Source organism: Camelus ferus, chromosome 14 (assembly GCF_009834535.1).
Source record: "Camelus ferus isolate YT-003-E chromosome 14, BCGSAC_Cfer_1.0, whole genome shotgun sequence".
NCBI lineage: Eukaryota > Metazoa > Chordata > Mammalia > Artiodactyla > Camelidae > Camelus > Camelus ferus.
The window spans coordinates 59,943,790-59,964,181 of NC_045709.1; positions in this window are offsets into that span (position 1 = coordinate 59,943,790).

The following is a 20,392-nucleotide window of genomic DNA, read 5'->3' on the forward strand; positions in this document are numbered from 1 at the left end:
AACTTTCTTGAGGAGATTTTCCTGCTAAGGTTGGAAAGTAGGAACTGATGAAAGATTTTTTTTTTCTTTTCTTTTTAAAGATGGAAAGGATAATAGAAAGTATTCAGGGTAAGAAGTCTGTACATGATCCACTAATCCACTAAGGAATCTGTACAATGATGCACTATGAGTATGAAAAATAGATGATGTAAAAGAGAGAGGAAAATTGAGTTGCAATGTCATTCAGTAGGTGAGAAAGTATGTACTCTAATAAATAAATAAAGTGACAAGATTTTCTTTCAGGTACCCTGAAAATGTATCTACGTTAACAGACTAGAAGTCAAAATATGCAAACAGAAAGGGAGATATTGCCACTGCTGTGGCTTTTGAGTTGACTATAAGGAAGCCAGGGATTTGGAAACATGTAAACGTAGTATTTATAATAACTGAATCTGGAGAGTAAAGTTTAATTTTAAAAAGGTTGAATTGACACAATATTGTAAACTGACTATACCTCAATTTAAAAAAATTTAAAAAAGAGGAAGTTTGAGTGTATGATGAAGATATATTGAAATAATAATATCTACCAGGAAACTGAAAATATCAGAGAATCTGGTTGATAGAGAGGAGGGTTGTAGGGTGGACAGAGTGCAGATAATCCCTTTTCTTTGTTTCTGGGTTTTTTTTCTTTTTTTTTTTTCTCTTCAGGACCTGCCTCAGTCCTAAGCTGCATTCCTGCACCAGCAGCAGCTCCTCCTCCCTGAGCGGGAAGCTGGGAATGTGGGTCCCTGTTGTCCAGAAAGAATGAAGGGAATTCTTGTTATTCTATTTATTATTCTTTCTTTCCACCATTTTGTCCCAGTCTTGGGAAGTATGTAACAATATTAGAAAACCAAAACCCAAAATGAGAGATGTTAGAATAAATATTAACTGCACCTTCATGGAATCCCAAGATGGCAGTAGCCAGTGTCTGTGTGGGTGGTGTGGTGATGGCTATAGATCAAAAACTTTGATTCTGTGTTAATAATTGTTGCAAATTCTTGATTGTTTTTTGGCACTTCTGTATACTTGTACCTGTATAAAATTTCAATAAGAAAAAGTAAAAAGAAGATTGGATATCAATTCTTACAAAGATGTCCTCCTGAAAAAATATAGCTCTCCAAACTCCCTAAAATATAGTTAGTTCAGAGGTGTTTGCGAACTTTAATAAACGTTTTGCTTTATTTGGTGGAAGAAAAAATCACTACCTAATAAGAAAATGGGTATAAACTGCTAAATCATAACTTATCTTGGGCCCATCAGAAAGCTACAAAAAGCTTTTTCTAATGAAGACAACCAAGTAACTTGAATTTCAAAGAGAGAGAGTCCCTCCAAGAAGAAAAGAAATATACAAACTATTTCACCTGTAGGACAAGATGGGAGGAAGATGTTCCGGCTGTCAGCGAAGATAAGGAGAAATTAACTAAAACTTGAACAGAATGCCAAAAGCTAGTATGTCAGTCTGAAAAAAACTGGTACTCTAGACACAAAGGGAGTTTGCATTTATTTCATCATCTTTCACAATGGCCCTCTACCTAGAGCTTACAGAACCTGGGTAGAGAAAAGGAGATCAAAGAGCTCCCTCTTTGGTAGAATAGACAGAAAAAAGGCATAAAATAATTCTTTGGAATCATTTCCTTGAAAGAAAAAGATAAACTACTGCAGGAGTGGATTTAAAACCTGTCACCTCTAGGGTAAAGAGAAAAACATTATCACTGATGAAAGAGAAGAAAAAGTCTGTATCCTGGAGGATGGTCAGGTAACTATTTCGGAACCAATATGCTGTACCTATACCAAACATAGATCTCTACATTTAGACAGAAAGTGAGAAATGATTGCCCAATATCAAATATAGATGCAAAGCAGAGTTTGGCTGCCCCAGGGAGGAGGGGCAGGAATCTAAGAAAGCTCTAATTCAGAGGACCTGACAAAGGGCATCCCTAAGACTGAGGTTAGCGTGGACTAAGAAAAATGCTTGTATTTAATAGCGGTTAGGCAGGAATGCAAACAACATCATTTTACCACTAAAGCAGGGTGGGCAAAGGGTATGGTGTGCAACCATGGATGAACAACAAGTAGAATTTCAAAACTGAGAAAAACCCTCCCGAGTTGCCCAGTCCACAGCCAAAACACAAGGGTTTGGGTACTCTGAAGGTAGATATAGCTACAAAGATGAGGAGGGACTGCAATTCTCATACACTGATTTGAAAATGAGAAATGCTACTGCCATTTTGGAAAACACTTTGAAAGTTTCTTATTAAAATTAAAATGCACTTGCTTTATACTCTAGCAAAGCTCCCCATAGGTATTGACCCAAAATAAATGAAGATATTTGTTCATAAGTATCCCAGTACAGCAATGTTTATAGCATATTAATTCATAATCATCCCAAACTGAATGCAACCCATTGCCCTTCAATTAGTGAATGGATAATCACTGTGGTACAGTCATAGAATGGAATATTACTCAGCAATTAAAAACTGGTGAGCTACTGACACATGCAACAATATGGAAGAATCTCAAAAGCATTATGCTAAGTGAAAGTCAGACTGAAAATGCTATATTCTAAATGACTCCATTTATATGAGATTCTAGAAAAGGCAAAATTATGTATTTAGTCAACAAATCAATGTTCTTCCAGGTCCTATATTAGAAATAGGGACTTGACTACAGGGAGAACAGGGACTACTCTGGAGAGAAGCAAACATCATAGTCTTGATTTATGTGACATAACTGTTGAGTTAAAAACATGTTAAAAGTTACAGAATTTCATATCAAAAATGGGTGAATTTTACCGTATATAAAGTGTTCCTCAATACACCTGACTAACAAAAAACATAAAAGGCAAGTATTCACCTGTTTATGCATTGTGGACATATTTCACTTTTCAGAGTTTAAAATGTATTTTCTTAGTTGTCTATAAGTAGCTATTATTTTGAAGTAAAATTAGTTAATAGAAATCTGTTTGCTGCCACATCATTATAACAAATATGCTTTCAGCTTTATTTTTCTTTTTGTTCCCTGAGTTATATTTCCATTGAAAATTTTAAAATTATATTTCAAAAACTATTTTTAAGTTATTCATAGTTTCTAGAAATATTTTCCTTATGCATGAGTAGATCTTGAGCTGTGAAATATCAGTACTATGCATGTTCCTAAAACAGTAATTTCTAGATTCTGTTCCTGAACAGGTCATATTTCCTATATTTCCTTAATACTATGTACACAGAGATGCACACACACACACACACACACACACACACACATATGTGTATATATAAACAAACATTTAAAATAATAATAATAATAATAATTTTGAAGTACAAATAATAATTAAAAGTACTGAGAATGTTTACATTACTTCTATTAAATGATTTGAGTTTCAGAAAGAGCACTCAAACATTTAGGATACTGTCTAGTTTCTCTAGTTTTAAATTAAATGTAAAAGTATAGTAACTTTTATAACATTCTTCTTGTGAAAACTTAAATTATTTTCTGTGCTACATGATCTTTCTGAAGTTTTAAGAAGAGTTTCATTTCCAAATATCTCCTGATATTTAAAATGATATATATATCTGTGGTAAGCAGAATAATGACTGCCCAGATGTCTACCATCTAATCCTTGGTACTTGTGACTATATTAGTTACATGACAAAGGGGAATTGAGTTTTCAGATGGAATTAAGGTTGCCAATAAAAGGACCTTGAGATGCAGACATCTTGTATAATCCAGGTAGGGCCAGGGTCTTAATAAACAAATTTAAGAAGGAGATAGAGTAAAAGAAAGAAATAATGAGGTATCACCTCACACCAGTCAGAATGGCCATCATCAAAAAGGTTTAGAGAAAAGGGAACCCTCCTACAAGTGGTTGGTGGGAATGTAGTTTTGTGTAGCTATTATGGAAAACTACTGAAATTCCAAAAAAAAAAAAAAAAAACCTTAAAAATAAACTTACCATATGATCCAAAATCCCACTCCTGGGCATATATCTGGAAGGAATGATAATTTGAAAAGATACATGTACCCCAATGTTCATATCAGCACTATTTACAATAGCCAATAGCCAAGACATGGAAACAGCCTAAATGTCCATCAACAGATGACTAGATAAAGAAGCTGTGGTATAATTATACAATGGAATACTACTCAGCCATAAAAAAGGATAAAGTAATACCATTTGCAGCAACATGGATGGACCTGGAAATTGTTAATTCTAAGTGAAAGAAACCAGAAAGAGAAAGAAAAATACCATATGATATCACTCATATGTGGATTTTTTTTTTAAAAAGAGACAAAAATGAACTTATTTATAAAACAGAAATAGGCTCACAGACATAGAAAACAAACAAACTTATGGTTACTGGGGGAAAAGAGGGTGGGAAGGGATAAATTGGGAATTTGAGATAGCCAATATCTTATAGTAATCTATAATGAAAGGAATATAAAAATGAATATCTATATGCATATATATGTGTCTAAAATATTATGCTGTACACCAGAAATTGACACATTGTAAACTGACTATGCTATAGTAAGAAAGAAAGAAAGAAAGAAAGAAAGAAAGAAAGAAAGAAAGAAAGAAAGAAAGAGAAAGAAAAGAAAAGAAAAGAAAAGAAAAGAAAAGAAAAGAAAAGAAAAGAAAGGATGATGGCAGTGTGGTAAATACTTGGAATACAGGTGAGTTCTGGAAAAGTCAAGAAGACACTTTCTCCACTAGAGCCATCAGAATGTAATACAGCCCTGCAAGTACCTTGACGTTAGCCCACTAAGGCCTATTTCAGACTTCTGATCTCCAGCAATGAAAGATAATAAATGTGTTGTTTTAAGCTACTAATTAGTTGCAGCATCAAGAGGAAAGTAACACATTATCTAAGATTATTTTTGAGGCATATAGCTGTAATTATTATGTTTTATGGGTTATATAAAATTTTGAGATCAACTATTAACAATTAATGCTTATTTTTATGCAACAAAATATCCCACTGACAAGATTAAAAAAAAAAACCCTCTCAACATGGTTTAATTACAGATTGTCTAAAAACATATGGTCAATTTATTTTAATAAAATTGGGCACACAGAAGTAAAAAAAATATAGGGGCTTAGGGGAATGTTGAGGAATGGATATAAAAATAATTTATCTTCAGATATACTGTAATATGAAATATAGGAATTATTCATCAGTCAGTTGGAAATACTTCTTGGAACTCCAGAAACAAAAAGGCTTACAAATCTAAAAATTTTATCTATGTTATGTTGGCTTTTTATATACTCAGATTACAAAATTTCCAGAAAATATAAGAAAAATAAATAAGAAAAAAATAGTTCTGGAATGAAAAACATAAGCAGAAAAATATTGGATTATGATCCTGGTCATGAAAAAAAATCATAATAAGTAATTATCACAATGACCTAGAGCAAAAGAATACCAAGAAGAAGCAGATTATCTTTTTCAGATAATATAAAGAAGTTGAAGACAAAGAGAAGTCTGTGAAATTTTGCAACTAGAAAGCTTCAGTTAACTTCAGATAAATAATTGAAAAATTCTGCATACTTGAAGATAAACATGATTTTGAAGATTAAGTCAATTGTGAAGTGGAGGTAGCAAAACCTTTCAAACATCAGAATTAATTTTTTTTGAGGGAGAGGTAACAAAATCAAGGACAAACCTAATGCAAATGTTTAGATGATATAACACATCTAAGCTCCTGTTACCTCTAGCAAGAACTGTGATTCTTCACCTATCACACAAAGTCCATGCAAGGCTATGAGAGCCTGTATGTGGTGATTATTGGCTTATTCTCCGACTTCATTACCTATAAATATCTTCCTTCTTCCCTACAATCCAATCAAACTTTCTTAATACAGTTATCTTAGATCTGTAACTTTAAGATCTACCTTGGGAATTTTCCACTTATTTTTGCTATATGATGGGCATATGGCTTTAGAGAGTGTTCATCACCAGAGGAAAGTATGAGGAAATCACATGTGGTGTTAACCTCCTTTGGCTCCTTTTAGCTCTACTAGTCACATAGGCCCAAAGTAAATCCAAGGCAGACTGAAATTCCTTCCATGTGCCTGAGAAAGAAAAATGAATCAGGTTGGGGAACACTTGCTATCTCTATCCCATTGACTTTATCTTCCCTCCAATAATCTGTTCTCCATAACTTTCTAAATACTATTTTATTAATATGTGAATTCTACACATCTATTTCTAGCTTAAAAGCTTTAATGTCTTTCCAATGGCTTCAGGATAATTTCCCTTATTGTTTATATTAATCACCATGCACTTTCTACAAGGCCACAAGGAATTCAGCCACTTTTATGTATGAACTCACTGAAAATACCATAGTAATTCATGCCTCTGTTCTTCTAAGCATGTTATTGCCTCTTCTCATAATGTGTTTATTCTTACATTAGTGAGCCTCTTTCAAAATCCAGCTGATGTCCATTTTTTTTGGTAATGCTATTTCTGTGTTCTCTCTTAGAAAGTCAATCACTTTTTCTGCTGTACAACATTATGCTATTTATTTTCTTCATAATTTAAATTATTGTACTATATGGAAACTAGGTAATCATGTTTTAATTCCCAATACTAGGCTATGAGTGCTTTGGAGGTCGTGTCCATGTCTTATTTACTGTGACTATCACCCCCCCAATATCTGTTGTATAATATGCTGTAAAATATTTGCTGAATTTAATTGTAGTGGAAGGAAGTTAATTGCTTGGTTTGTGAAATCTTTAGAAATGGTAATTATAATGAAGGAGCATTTGGTTTGTATTTCAATATTGGGTAACTTTGGAGGAAATTACCTTTTGATCAACCAGGAGAAGCTTCATGAAAAATATTAAAATTTGAAGTACTCTTTAAATAAAACTATTATTTTAAAAAGATTATTTAAATAAAAGTAAAAAAAAATGTTTTGAGCTAAGAAATTTCATAATTGTTTTAATAACTCAGAGAATAAGAACTGAGTTCTGTTCTACTAATCTGTATAAAAATAGCAATTTCTATCTCTGTTTATGTATATATTTGAATTATATTCTTTATTCTACTTGGGGAAATTAATTTTTCAACAGAGAGAGTCCATTAATAAAAGTTGATTTTTATGACTTGAGTTATTCTCAATTAAAAAACATTCCAAATGAACATAGAAAATAGCATATGCAAGAAGATAATTCAGAAGATGAAAGTAATTTACTATGAATTTTAAGCAAATGCTTTGTCATGATCAAAAGCTATTTGATGCTCATTTTGTCAGTTCCAAATTGGCCATTTCAAAGTCATATAAACTTGAAGTTTAGAAGCAGCTTATTTTATAAAACTTTGATTTTGAAAGCGTTAAAAGTTGTCATTTAAGCAAATAGATTCCTTCTAGAGGTGACAAATGGTAGCACTTTGTTTTAGAATAGCCAGTTCCTGAACACATTGATGAAGGCTTATGAAATATGAAGATCATGGAGGGCACAGATCAGGACAAATTTCATTTTAATTTTCTGTGATATTACTATTATTAGTTAGTTTGTACATATTTATAACAAATGAGAGAGATGAGAGTGCTAGAAGACTAGATTTTAAAAAAAAAGATGCTTCCATAAGGTTATAAGTCAATATTTATATTAGAAAAATCAGAATGCAAGCAGAAAGTTTCCACTTCTTGTGATTGCTGTTCATTTTGGAGATTATATAATTCACAGCTCTTAACACCAGAGAACATTCCAGTAGGTATAACAATTATATCAGTTAAAACAGAGACAAAAGTTCTTTATGTTCAAGTAATCACAACCAAAAAGGCATGTAAATCTTGATACATGATTTGATTAAGAAACTGTTGTCATGTTTACATTTCATTTCTCAAGTTCTGAAAACGTCTTTGTAAAGCAAATTATCTGCTTTTTTTTTTAAACTTCATTGTAATTCTTTACTACTGTTTTGTTTATTTCATAGTATTCTTATGATACCTGATAACTTACTATTTTCTGTAGAATATTAAAAATTGCTTTTCATTAACAGAAATGGTTTACTAGAAAGTAGACTCTGGTGACAACCTTCTCTCTTTGGATAGTGAATCACCAGTAAGGGGTTGGAAATCAAGTGGCCATATTAAAATGAATGAGGATTTATTCTCTGATCTAAGTTTTAACTCTCAGCCTACATTAATTTTGCTCAAATTGTTGAGGAATTCTGAGTATAGTTCCTGTATGACCATAAAATGGTCTACATTTATGTTTCCATAACTAATGTACTGAACACACATAAAAATTGCTTCATGACTGCACTTATTCCATTGCACAGTCTCATAATTTAAATTCTCAATCTTACTAAAACATTTATCTATATTGACTTGTAGAAATTTGTTATTATATGCTATGCATTGCATATGGAATTTTTTTAAAAAGGCAAATTTTACTCAGATATATCTAGTAACTTTTGAAATTTACTCAAAAGTCTAGCCTTTAATAGTATAACTGACACTTTTATTAACAGTGTTGTTGGGAATGATACCCAATCTGATAAAAACAAAGTATTTGCTGAATAGTTAAATGGCAGAGAACTTAACATGATTTGGATAGCCAAATATCATGTCTTTTGCAAAGGTAAAACCTGAATTTTGTATCATTGTATCATATTTAAGAGAATCTCATATTGGATAGCATTCCTAGATGATAAGAGGGTGTAATTTATATTTATATTGTCAGAAACCTAATATTTACAGCAAGCATGCTATGATTGATGCTTTAGAAGCTAGAACACCCATCACAGTCACTTTATGAACTATTGGGCACACAAGTATGAGACGCAGTTGAGATGCATTCCTGCATATCAGAGTTTAAATTAGACAAATAATCTTGTTTGACTCCCTCTCTGTGTGTTTGGTCCATAACAGGGCTTTTTTATTTGGAAACATTACAGAAGCAAGTGGAAAATCATTCCAATGATTACAGTGTGGTGCCTCTAATATAAAGGACGTGTAAGTTAGGAATCTGAACACAGTGTGTCAGGCCTTGGTTTTCTGAGCAATTGTGTTTTAGTCACTATTTCTCAAGCTACCTGATGAAAAGTTAGAAAAGAAATAATATTTAAAAACTGAAGTTTTCTTCTCAACAATGGCAGCACTTCACAGAGTTGATTTCAATCTTAAAGCGAGGAAGCGAATGCATGTTTACTGTTCATGAAGGAACAATCATTGGGGACAGTATTATATAGTGAGAAGAGCATAGATGGAGGGTTTAAACAGGTTTGGTTTTTCATCTTAACTCTGTTATAAGCAATGTGACCTTGGAAGTAGAACTGAGATCTGTAATTTCCTCATTTGTTAAATGACAAGGACAAGCCTAATTTCACAGGATTTGATAAGAAATTAGCTCAAATTAGGCATGTACATAGACCAAGTTTTGGCACACTCTAATAAGCTAGATATATGTTACTCTCCACTATATACACATTGTGACACAGAATCAGACCCTCAAAAACCCTGAATGCTGGTAGAAAAGTGAGCAATGCTAGTTATACATGCAATATCCATATCTTGTCTACAGTCATGATACCATACACTGTAATAGAAAAGTTTAGCATTAATAGATTTTTTTTTCTGTCTTGTAAGATCTTTCTTTTCAACACAATCCAAATCATGCATATTCTCCTCATGTTTCAGCTATATCTGGCACCCGTTTGGAGCAAGGGAGAACTAGCATTGCTAATCCCATGCTAGATACTCAATAAACACACTCATTGAATCAGAAAATATGTTCATTATGCTGTACTTTATGGTTAAGCCTAATAAAATTTTACATTAATAAGACTCTATGCCTGGATAATAACTGTTTGCACATTAAATTTCTGGATTTAACTAAGTCTATGGTGTAAAATAAAAGGCTTATGGAATTCAAATTTCATTCTTGGATTTCCTCAGACACTAACTAAGATGGACTGAAAGTCCCCTTCAGCTTGACTGCCTGAAATTTACACTGGAATTTTCCTGATTAGATCTAGGTCCCTGACCTTCCTTTTCTTAGAGCATTTACTTTAGAAAATGTGTAGTAGTAAATTCATTCTCTGTTCCTTTAAAATGTAAATCTTTTTTAAAACTCCCTCAGTTTTATAAGCCAGGAATGTCTTTCTTAAAGACCTGGGAGCCATCCCTTTGAAATGTGACCCTCAAGGAAGACAATACCCTCATCTCCTAGTCTCTTTAGTGGGATAGGAGTTTAACTTTGATGAGTGCCAATTATCAAACTCAGGTGACATATCATAGAGAAAAACATTTGCAAACTCAGTAATAACTCAACGTACTAGACACATTCCATTGATCAACCTCCCCATTCAGTAATTTCTTCTATCACTTTGCAGTAGCTCATTTCAGCACTTAAAAACTTTCCTGCCCTTTTTGTTCAAAGGAGTTGAACTCAGTCTCATTTCTGGTTTCTTTTCTTTATTGTAATTGCCATGAATAAAGTCTTCCTCGCTTATTTAACTTTGTCCATTGCAATGTTTGCTTTGGCAGTATGTCAATTTACTTTTGGCAAAAGTAGCCATAAATAAAGATAATCTAATTCAAAATTAAATAGTTGAAAATATTCATTTTATTTCTAGTAAAAATGTTTATTTTTAATGTCATATATACATATATAAACTCTCCTTCCATGTATCATTTAATGAAAGTATTTAACTGTGGATTTGCAAATTATGCCATTGATGTATAAATTTCTAATACTTGTTACCAATCGGTTGAGACTGAGAGCCATGCCACTTATATTATTGCTCCAAGACAACAACACAGAAAAAATAAACTTTGCAGTCTTCCCTGAAATGAACTAATGGATTTAATTCTTGTTATTTACATGGGTCATACAAGGTGTAATCAAGAGTAGGTTTGGCCATGTGAAGAGATGCATTCAATATTCCAGCCCAAAAATACGATATTGGACTATATATTCAAAAGAATTATTTTCAGTTTTTACTTTATCTTTGTCAACACGTAGTTCCTGAGTATATGAATATAGGATATTATAAATATGATATCAATATGATTAATATTATTAAAACAGGATATTAAATATTATAAATATGATGCATATTATAAATATAGAATATTAAGGTGGCTAAAACATTTTATAACTAATTGTAATAGGCTAGTAGCTGAACAAAAATTAAACTATTTGTATATCAGCACTTACACTCTATTGTTTATTAGAACATGGGGTATTTTGATCAAACCTCACTCAGTGTATGTGTATTGTGAGTGGATACATATAAAGTATATATATAATATTTAATATGTATATGATAGATTATATGTTATACACACATAAAAACACAAAATGCATTTAATATTTTATGTTGTTGACATATTTGATATGAAAATAAACTTTCTAACAAAATTTGATTTTTAAAATGAAATATATAAACTGGAATCTGATCAATCTGATCTTCCTTTAGTTAGGTGCATACAATTTTTATGACTTATTTAGAAACCTGTATAATTTGTAACCTACATAATTTAAAATATATTTAGAATTTATTTTCTAACAAAGTACTAATCTAACCTAGACTCAGGAAAGATCAGAATGTTGTGTCTCTTCTTCAGTCTGTCATAACCTCTCCTCAAGAACAATTATGGAAATATTAGCAATAATTTGAGATACAACAGTATTTAACAAGGCTGAAAAAAAAACTTTGTAATGTAGTCCTAATTCCTCTAAAACATGTCTGAAGTCTTTGTAATAAGCAACTCAACTGGCAAAATTTCAGAAAAATTCTCTTTGCCTGACTCATAGCAATGAAATATGTCACCATATAATCCATCATCTAGGGATTCAGAACAATACCCCTAAAATTTAAGGGCCAGGGTAGTTTAAAGGAATTATAGGCTTTGGAAAAATAGCAAAAAAAATTTTTTTAAGCAATAAGATTTTCACAGTTAAATTACTATAATGAATGACATCCATGCCACTGATTTACATGAATTATTGGATTTTTCATTGCCTAAAATTCTGTTGAACAGATTAAAATATAGACTGATATATAAATAGCTGCAGTCCTTTTTTTGAGGAAGAAGGACATGCAAAACCCAAAATCTGTATATAAAGTTTGTGTTGTGTTTTTGGCCACAAGCAATATGAAATTACATCTAATTCGTTACTTTTTTAAAGATTGGGATATTTTAATATTACCATGATAAATCACAGAATAGAAGGGACTGTACATTCACACTTTAGTAGGTGCCTGATGATGGTGCAGCTACTTGGCAGCTCAGCAGTCAGGGTCTTGGACCACTTTTCCAGATTCATCCTGAAATATAGTTTAAAATGGAAAGCAGAAAAAATGTTTATTTTCCCTTTAATTACCAATTTTCAAAATAAGAAGCTGTATGAATAGCTCTTTAAGTGTGACTTAAATAATACTTTGTTTTTTTTCCAGAACCTAAGAAACATGCATTTTCTACTCATTAGTAGTATTACTCTTTCATTAATTCTAGAGTCTAGAGAGAAATGATCTACTGTGTGATATCAAAGTTGATGGCTCAGTCTCCCTTTATTTACAAACTTACTCAATATGCATACTGATCTGAGGCTTACTGATTTTGATGTGGTGCCACAGACTTTTCATATATAAAGAAAAACGTTTTACATCAAATTATTTAGTTATTGGTCTCCATGTTCTTATGAGCAAAGTTCATGGCTTTTAAATTATTGAAACCTAACATGTAAAAGGCACTATTGTAGATATCAAGAATTCACGGGTAGATTTTGCGTTCAAGATGCAGGAAAAACCCAGATTGCATACTATTATATCTAGATGAAGGAAAATTAAATATTAGGTCGGAGAAAGAATAGAAAAGAGAATATTCAGAGACATTCTAAGTATGCTAATAGGTTTGGTAAGTGCTTGTCTGAACTTGGAAATAGAATGCACAATCAAGACTCAATTTAGAATATACTAAAGGCCAATTACTTGACCTTACATGATCATGAATGAAGATAAATACATTTAAATATAGAGATTATTATTATTATTTTTAATTGAAGTATAGTCAGTTACAATGCATTAATTTCTGGAGATCATCATTCTAAGTGAAGTAAACCAGAAAGAGAAAGAAAAATACATGCTATCAATCATATGTGGAATCTAAATAAAAAATTACTATTTTTTAAATTATGAGTTTCCAAGTGTGGGAAACACATTCTCTGTAAACTACTTTAGTTTTCCCTAATTAAAATAATCTCTATGAAAATTTACATATGCTCTCACATTTTATTTATAAAACTGTTTGCTTATTATTTACTTAATGAACTTAATTATTAATTTCCTGAGGGTAAAGAGACTGTTCATTGCTGTACTTCAGGATATGGAATAATTATATGTTCTCAATAAATGTTAGATGAAATTTCAAGTCCACAGATATTTTTATTTTAACTTTTTTTGGGGAGTTGGTAACTAGGTTTATTTATTCATTTATTTAATGGAGGTACTGGGGATTGGAACCAGGACCTTGTACATACTAAGCATGTGTTCTACCACTGAGCTATACCCTCGCCCTCACAAATATTTTTGAAGTACTTATTTTGTGCTAGGCAAGGTTAAGCAATGGGGATATATCAATGATTAGGGTGCAAACATTGCATTTCATAAGCTTAAAGGTAGAACATATATCCCTGCCTTTGCTGGTTGATGACTTAGCAGATGTAGGATGGAAAAAAGCATAAGCTAGAAAATATTTGATTGTTATTGACTTTCAGAATTTGTGGAAGTGTGTACTGACATAGGTGTTGCACTGCTGTTAGCTCAATGAATCAATGCAATACCCTACTGCTGAAGGTGGAAATCTGTTTCTAATGATTATTCCTGTGCTTACACTGCATACCCCTCTACGCTACTGGCAATGTTACCAATATATGTCAACGTGCAATCATTTCCATTCCAGAAATAAAGTTCTGAATTGTGCCTCTTATTCCATTCTCAGTTTAAAATTCTAGGTTTGGGTTTGTTTCCTCTTCCTTGCACCTTGAAAGTTTTTTGTTACCTACAAGTTAATTTGTAATCAGTAACCTTCTGGTGTACTTTTACATGTTAATTATGCACATTTTATGTACTTATTATAGGCTAGATTCAACCTAGTACTATTTGCAGTGATTTTATTTCTATATCTGACCAATCAGATACTTCTTTAGCACTACTCTTGTTCCTTTCTAATCTTCTACTTTAAATTGCAGTTCAGATTTTGTACTTAAACAGTGACTTTCTAAATTATCTTGGAAATTAGTTTTCAAAAGTGACTAGAAACTAAATTATCAAATTTGATAGAAAAATTATGTATTGTCTAGTTTTACCCATTTAAGCCATAGTTAGTCAACTTGAACACCTATATTATCCTCCTCAATAAATTTCATATTTCAATATGATTGATTAATCCAACCAAATGCAGTACAAAGAAATCATGAGATTAGTTTGTTAAAGACATCTTCCTGGAAATCCACTACCTTAACCAAGGAGATGAGTACTTTCATGGAAAGAATAATCCAGAGCTGTATCTCCAGGGCCTAAAGTACCAGGCACTTCCATGTAAGAATCTACAACATGCTACCTTTATATGCACTAGCCTGACCACTCTTATCCCAACATAAACAATAATACAAATTTTAAAAAATTTCTTTGTCAACCAGAAAATTGAATCACTTATGTCTGAAGCTACTTTCATTCTTTCCCCAGATATAGTCAGAATACCTCCTTTTATTAAAGAGTCATCTATTTATGCCAAGATGACTTTAAATGAATTTATCTCCAGTCCTTTCAACCAGAGCACTCTATCTCACAGAACAGCTGGGGAGCTGGCCTTGACCTTGGCTCTCTTGAGTTCAGCTCTCTCTGATACCAACCATGACCTTAACAACTGTATTTGCTGAGTCCTCATATGCGTTATGACCCAGGTTACTGCCTAACCCTGACTGTATTACCTCCCAGAGCCCTGGCTCAGCTGTGTCTTGAACTAGTTCTCAGCATGCTCCCTGCTTCCTGTTAGACCTTAATACAGTGCCAGTGCTTATTTTTAGCAGGCACTTGTGTTCTTTATGTAGGATTACCTACAGACTGTTTTTCTCACCTTGTCCTCCTGTACCTGATACCATCAGTTAACAGAAGGACAAACTGAGTAGAAATTGAAGTAAGAATTTTCATTAGGTTCTCAAACTCATCTATCCTAATCTGATGGAAACTGAATCTATTGACCTTCAAATGTAAGGTATGTGTCTTTGATCTTCTCTTCTTAAAAACTAAGTCTGCCTTCAGTTTATAAATGTGCACAGCTCTAACCTTATTTCATCAGCAAAAAAATATTATTTTCAGAGACTAATTGAACTCTTTGGATATTTTGTTAAGAATATTAATTTGCTAAGGTTCACAAGATCAGTTTACAGTCTTTCTGTGGAAATGAAATATTTCGATTTTCTTTCAGGTTGTACTTTGAGGAAATATTTCAGTAGTAAATAATACTAATGCTATCTTTGATCCAAAGAGACCAGTTACCCATATCTATGCTTTTTTTTTTAAATTTTTGATGGGTTATTAGCCAGAGTGAGGCTAAATGCTTGTACAAATTTGCTTTGCTAAGCACATTTTAGTCAAATCTTAAATCTCTGATGTTATTTTGCCTTTAGATATGTTTTCTTTGTTTTTAAATTTTCATCTTTTTTATCAGTTATGAAAGCTTTATGAGCTTGTGAGAATGGAAAATCAATTAAGTACATTTGATTGAGTAATTGCAGGGTTTTTTTGTAGTCAAAATTCATTTTTCACTATAAATGGAGTGAAATGTTATAATGGAATAGGGCATAATGTTTATATGCATATCTTGAGACAATAAAACTTTTATCTCTAAATTTTAAGTCAGTGGGACTGCATAGCTCAGGTAATTTTTAAAGTAACAAAATAATTATTTGTTATTATTTGAATCAAAAAGTATTGACTATTAAAAATTAATGTCTCATGCTGATGTAATTTTTCTTCAGATATACTTGAATTGAGAGTCTTTATCAAGCAGCTTAATTGAAATACATTGGAATTATTAGAAAGTCCAGCAATTAGTAACACTCACTAAGACAGAAAGTTTTAGGAAAGAGAATTATATCAGTCTTGGAAAATTAGTAAATCCTAAGAGAACACATATCTTTCCCTTCACCTCATTATTTAGGATCAAGTGGAACACAGACAAATATATAACAATTGCAAAGTCATTATCAGTTTTATCTTTATTATTCATTCACATATGAGTGGGCATTAATAGTTTGCCAAAGAAGGAGGGATATGTTATGTTTTTATGGAGCAAGTTTATTAGTAGTTATTGAAGGTTTATCCTTAGATTGTTTTTCCCTTCCACAAACTAGACTGACAGTACTTACATTGAGTGTAAATAGATTTTGCTCTTGTTCAGTGACTGTTTGTAAGCAGAGTGTGACTTCCTGGAGACGCCTGCCCATTATCCTTCAGTACAGGTCTAGGAAAGAATTCAGGATGGTGATTGATAAAATTCTTCTTTTTTCTACTTTCAGGAAAAGGTAAAACTGTTCCTTAAGTAAGAAAATGGAATGTCTGCTTTTTAAGCAAATTTTTTAATTAAGAATTACACCTCCTTATTCTTTTGACTACAATAGCTATATGCTTAATATTTTATATATTGTGTTTATGCATTATGTGTTATATATTACTTTATTTGAGCCTATTAACATTATCTTCAATGTTTAATTGAGGTAATTGAGGCACGGATGGGTTTAGAGTTAGAGGGTATTAATTTACTTCCATCTCTGAGATGTACTTCATGTCCAAGATCATGTAGATAGAACTGTGTCTAGCATGTAAAAGAAGCAGAATATATATTTAATAAATGTTTCTTCAATATAAGATGCTAGACTTCCTTTAGAACATAAGAAGTAGTTCTTTTACTTTCAGTACAGTACCATGCCTTTTCAGAATTTCTTCACTACCCCAAAACACGATCTGCTGAGTAATTTTACTTTACTACTCCAAAAATACAAAAAAAAAAAAATACACAATTGACAAGTTCAAAATAGAATACAGCTCTCTCCACCTTTATTTCCCAAATATGGTTATTTTTCTGGGAATCCCTATCTCCTGTTTGCATCATTATACACCTAATTAACCAAACCAAAAATCTGGAAGTCTTTCTTTTACCTTCCTCTTGCTCACATTCTATAACAAATCAATACTTGTGCTAGTTTTCTTTCCTGCCTGCCTCAGTGTCTCTTTGGCACAATGTTTCTTGCTTGTGTTAATTTGAAGATATGGTAACATGCCACTTAGAGTATTTCTTAGCCTCCACATTGTCATCCCTTGTTCACATTTCTTTTTATTATTAGTAGACTTTATTTTTTAGAGCAGTTTCATTCACAGCAGAATTGAGCAGAAAATACAGAGAGTTCACACATAGCCCTCCCCATCCAGACATATATACTCCCCTATCCTCAATATTCCTCATCAGTGTGGCATATTTGGTACAATTGATGAACCAACATGGACATGTTATCAATCAAATTCCATAGTTTACATTAGAGTTCACTCTTGATCTTGTACATTCTATGGGTTTTGACAAATGTGTAATGATATGCAGCCACCAGTATCATACAGAATAATTTCATTGACTTAAAAGTCCCTTGGAATCTATCTATTCATTCCTCCCTCCCTCCCTCTCCCCAAACCCCTGGAAACCACAATCTTTTTATTGTTTCTGTAGCTTTGCCTTTTCCAGAATGACATTTGGCTGGAATCGTACAGTTTGTAGCCTTTTCAGACTTATTTCTTTCATTTAGTAATATCTCTCTTAACTTTCTTCCATGTCTTTCATGGTTTGATAGCTGATTTTTTTAATGCACACATATTTTTAATTTACATATATGTAACATTCATTGTTTCTAAGAATGTTTAGAGATTTCAATTTTTTTATTCTTAAATGTTTCTAACATTATTTATTGATTTATAATCATTTTATAATGTTGTGTCAAATTCCAGTGTTCAGCACAATTTTTCAGTCATTCATGGACATATACACACTCATTGGCACATTTTTTTCTCAGTGAGTTATCATAACATTTTGTGTATATTTCCCTGTGCTATATACAGTGTAATCTTGTTTATCTATTCTACAATTTTGAAATCCCAGTCTAACCCTTCCCACCCTCCACCCCCCTGGCAACCACAAGTCTGTATTCTCTGTCTATGAGTCTATTTCTGTACTGTATTTATGCTTTGTTTTTGTTTGTTTGTTTGTTTGTTTTTGTTTTTGTTTTTTTAGATTCCACATATGAGCGATCTTATATGGTATTTTTCTTTCTCTTTCTGGCTTACTTCACTTAGCATGACATTCTCCAGGAGCATCCATGTTGCTGCAAATGGCATTATGTTGTTGGTTTTTATGGCTGAGTAGTATTCCGTTGTTTAAATATACCACCTCTTCTTCAACCAGTCACCTGTTTATGGACATTTAGGCTGTTTCCATGTTTTGGCTATTGTAAATAGTGCTGCTATGAGCATTGGGGTGCAGGTGTCATCCTGAAGTAGGGTTCCTTCTGGATACAAGACCAGGAGTGGGATTCCTGGTTCATATGGTAAGTCTATTCCTAGTATTTTGAGGAACCTCCACACTGTTTTCCATAGTGGCTGCACCAAACTGCATTCCCACCAGCAGTGCAGGAGGGTTCCCCTTTCTCCACAGCCTCTCCAGCATTTGTCATTTGTGGATTTTTGAATGACGGCCATTCTGACTGGTGTGAGGTGATACCTCATTGTAGTTTTGATTTGCATTTCTCTGATAATTGGTGATATTGAGCATTTTTTCATGTGCCTTTTGATCATTTGTATGTCTTCCTTGAAGAATTGCTTGTTTAGGTCTTCTGCCCATTTTTGGATTGGGTTGTTTATTTTCTTCTTATTGAGTCGTATGAGCTGCTTATATATTCTGGAGATCAACCCTTTGTCAGTTTCATTTGCAAAAATTTTCTCCCATTCCGTAGGTTGTCTTCTTGTTTTACTTCTGGTTTCCTTTGCTGTGCAGAAGCTTGTAAGCTTCATTAGGTCCCATTTGTTTATTCTTGCTTTTATTTCTTCTAGGAGAAAATTTTTGAAATGTATGACAGATAATGTTTTGCCTATGTTTTCCTCTAGGAGGTTTATTGTATCTTGTCTTATGTTTAAGTCTTTAATCCATTTTGAGTTGATTTTTGTATATGGTGTAAGGGAGTGTTCTAGCTTCATTGTTTTACATGCTGCTGTCCAGTTTTCCCAACACCATTTGCTGAAGAGACTGTCTTTATGCCATTGTATACTCTTGCATCCTTTGTCAAAGATGAGTTGACCAAAAGTTTGTGGGTTCATTTCTGGGCTCTCTATTCTGTTCCATTGGTCTATATGTCTGTTTTGGTACCAACACCATGCTGTCTTGAGTGTAGCTCTATAGTATTGTCTGAAGTTTGGAAGAGTTATTCCTCCAGCCTCTTTCTTTCTCTTCAGTAATGCTTTGGCAATTCTAGGTCTTTGAAGGTTCCATATAAATTTTATTATGATTTGTTCTAGTTCTGTGAAATATGTCCTGGGTAATTTGATAGGAATTGCATTCAATCTGTAGATTGCCTTGGGCAGTGTGACCATTTTAACAATATTGATTCTTCCAATCCAAGAGCATGGGATATCTTTCCATTTTTTAAAGTCTTCTTTAATTTCCTTCATCAATTGTTTATAGTTTTCTGTGTATAATTCCTTCACATCCTTGGTTAGATTTATTCCCAGATATTTTATTACTTTGGGTGCTATTTTAAAGGGGGTTGTTTCTTTACTTTCTTTTTCTGTTGATTCATCATTAGTGTAAAGAAATGTAACTGATTTCTGAATGTTAATTTTGTAACCTGCTACCTTGCTGAATTCTTCAATCAGCTCTAGTAGCTTTTGTGTGGACCTTTTAGGGTTTTCTATATATAGTAACATGTCGTCAGCATATAGTGACATTTTTACCTCTTCTTTTCCAATTTGGATCCCATTTATTTCTCTCTTTTGCCTGATTGCTGTGGCTAGGACTTCCAGGACTATGTTGAATAGGGGTGGTGATAGTGGGCTGCCTTTTCTTGTCCCAGATTTTAGTGGGAAGCATTTGAGTTTTTCAACGTTGAGTACTATGCTGGCTTTAGGTTTGTCATATATAGCTTTTATTATGTTGAGATATGTTCCCTCTCTACCCACTTTGGCGAGAGTTTTTATCATAAATGGGTGTTGAATTTTATCAAATGCTTTTTCTGCATCGATTGAGATGATCATGTGGTTTTTGTCCTTTCTCTTGTTGATGTGATGTATTACATTGATTGATTTGCGTATGTTGA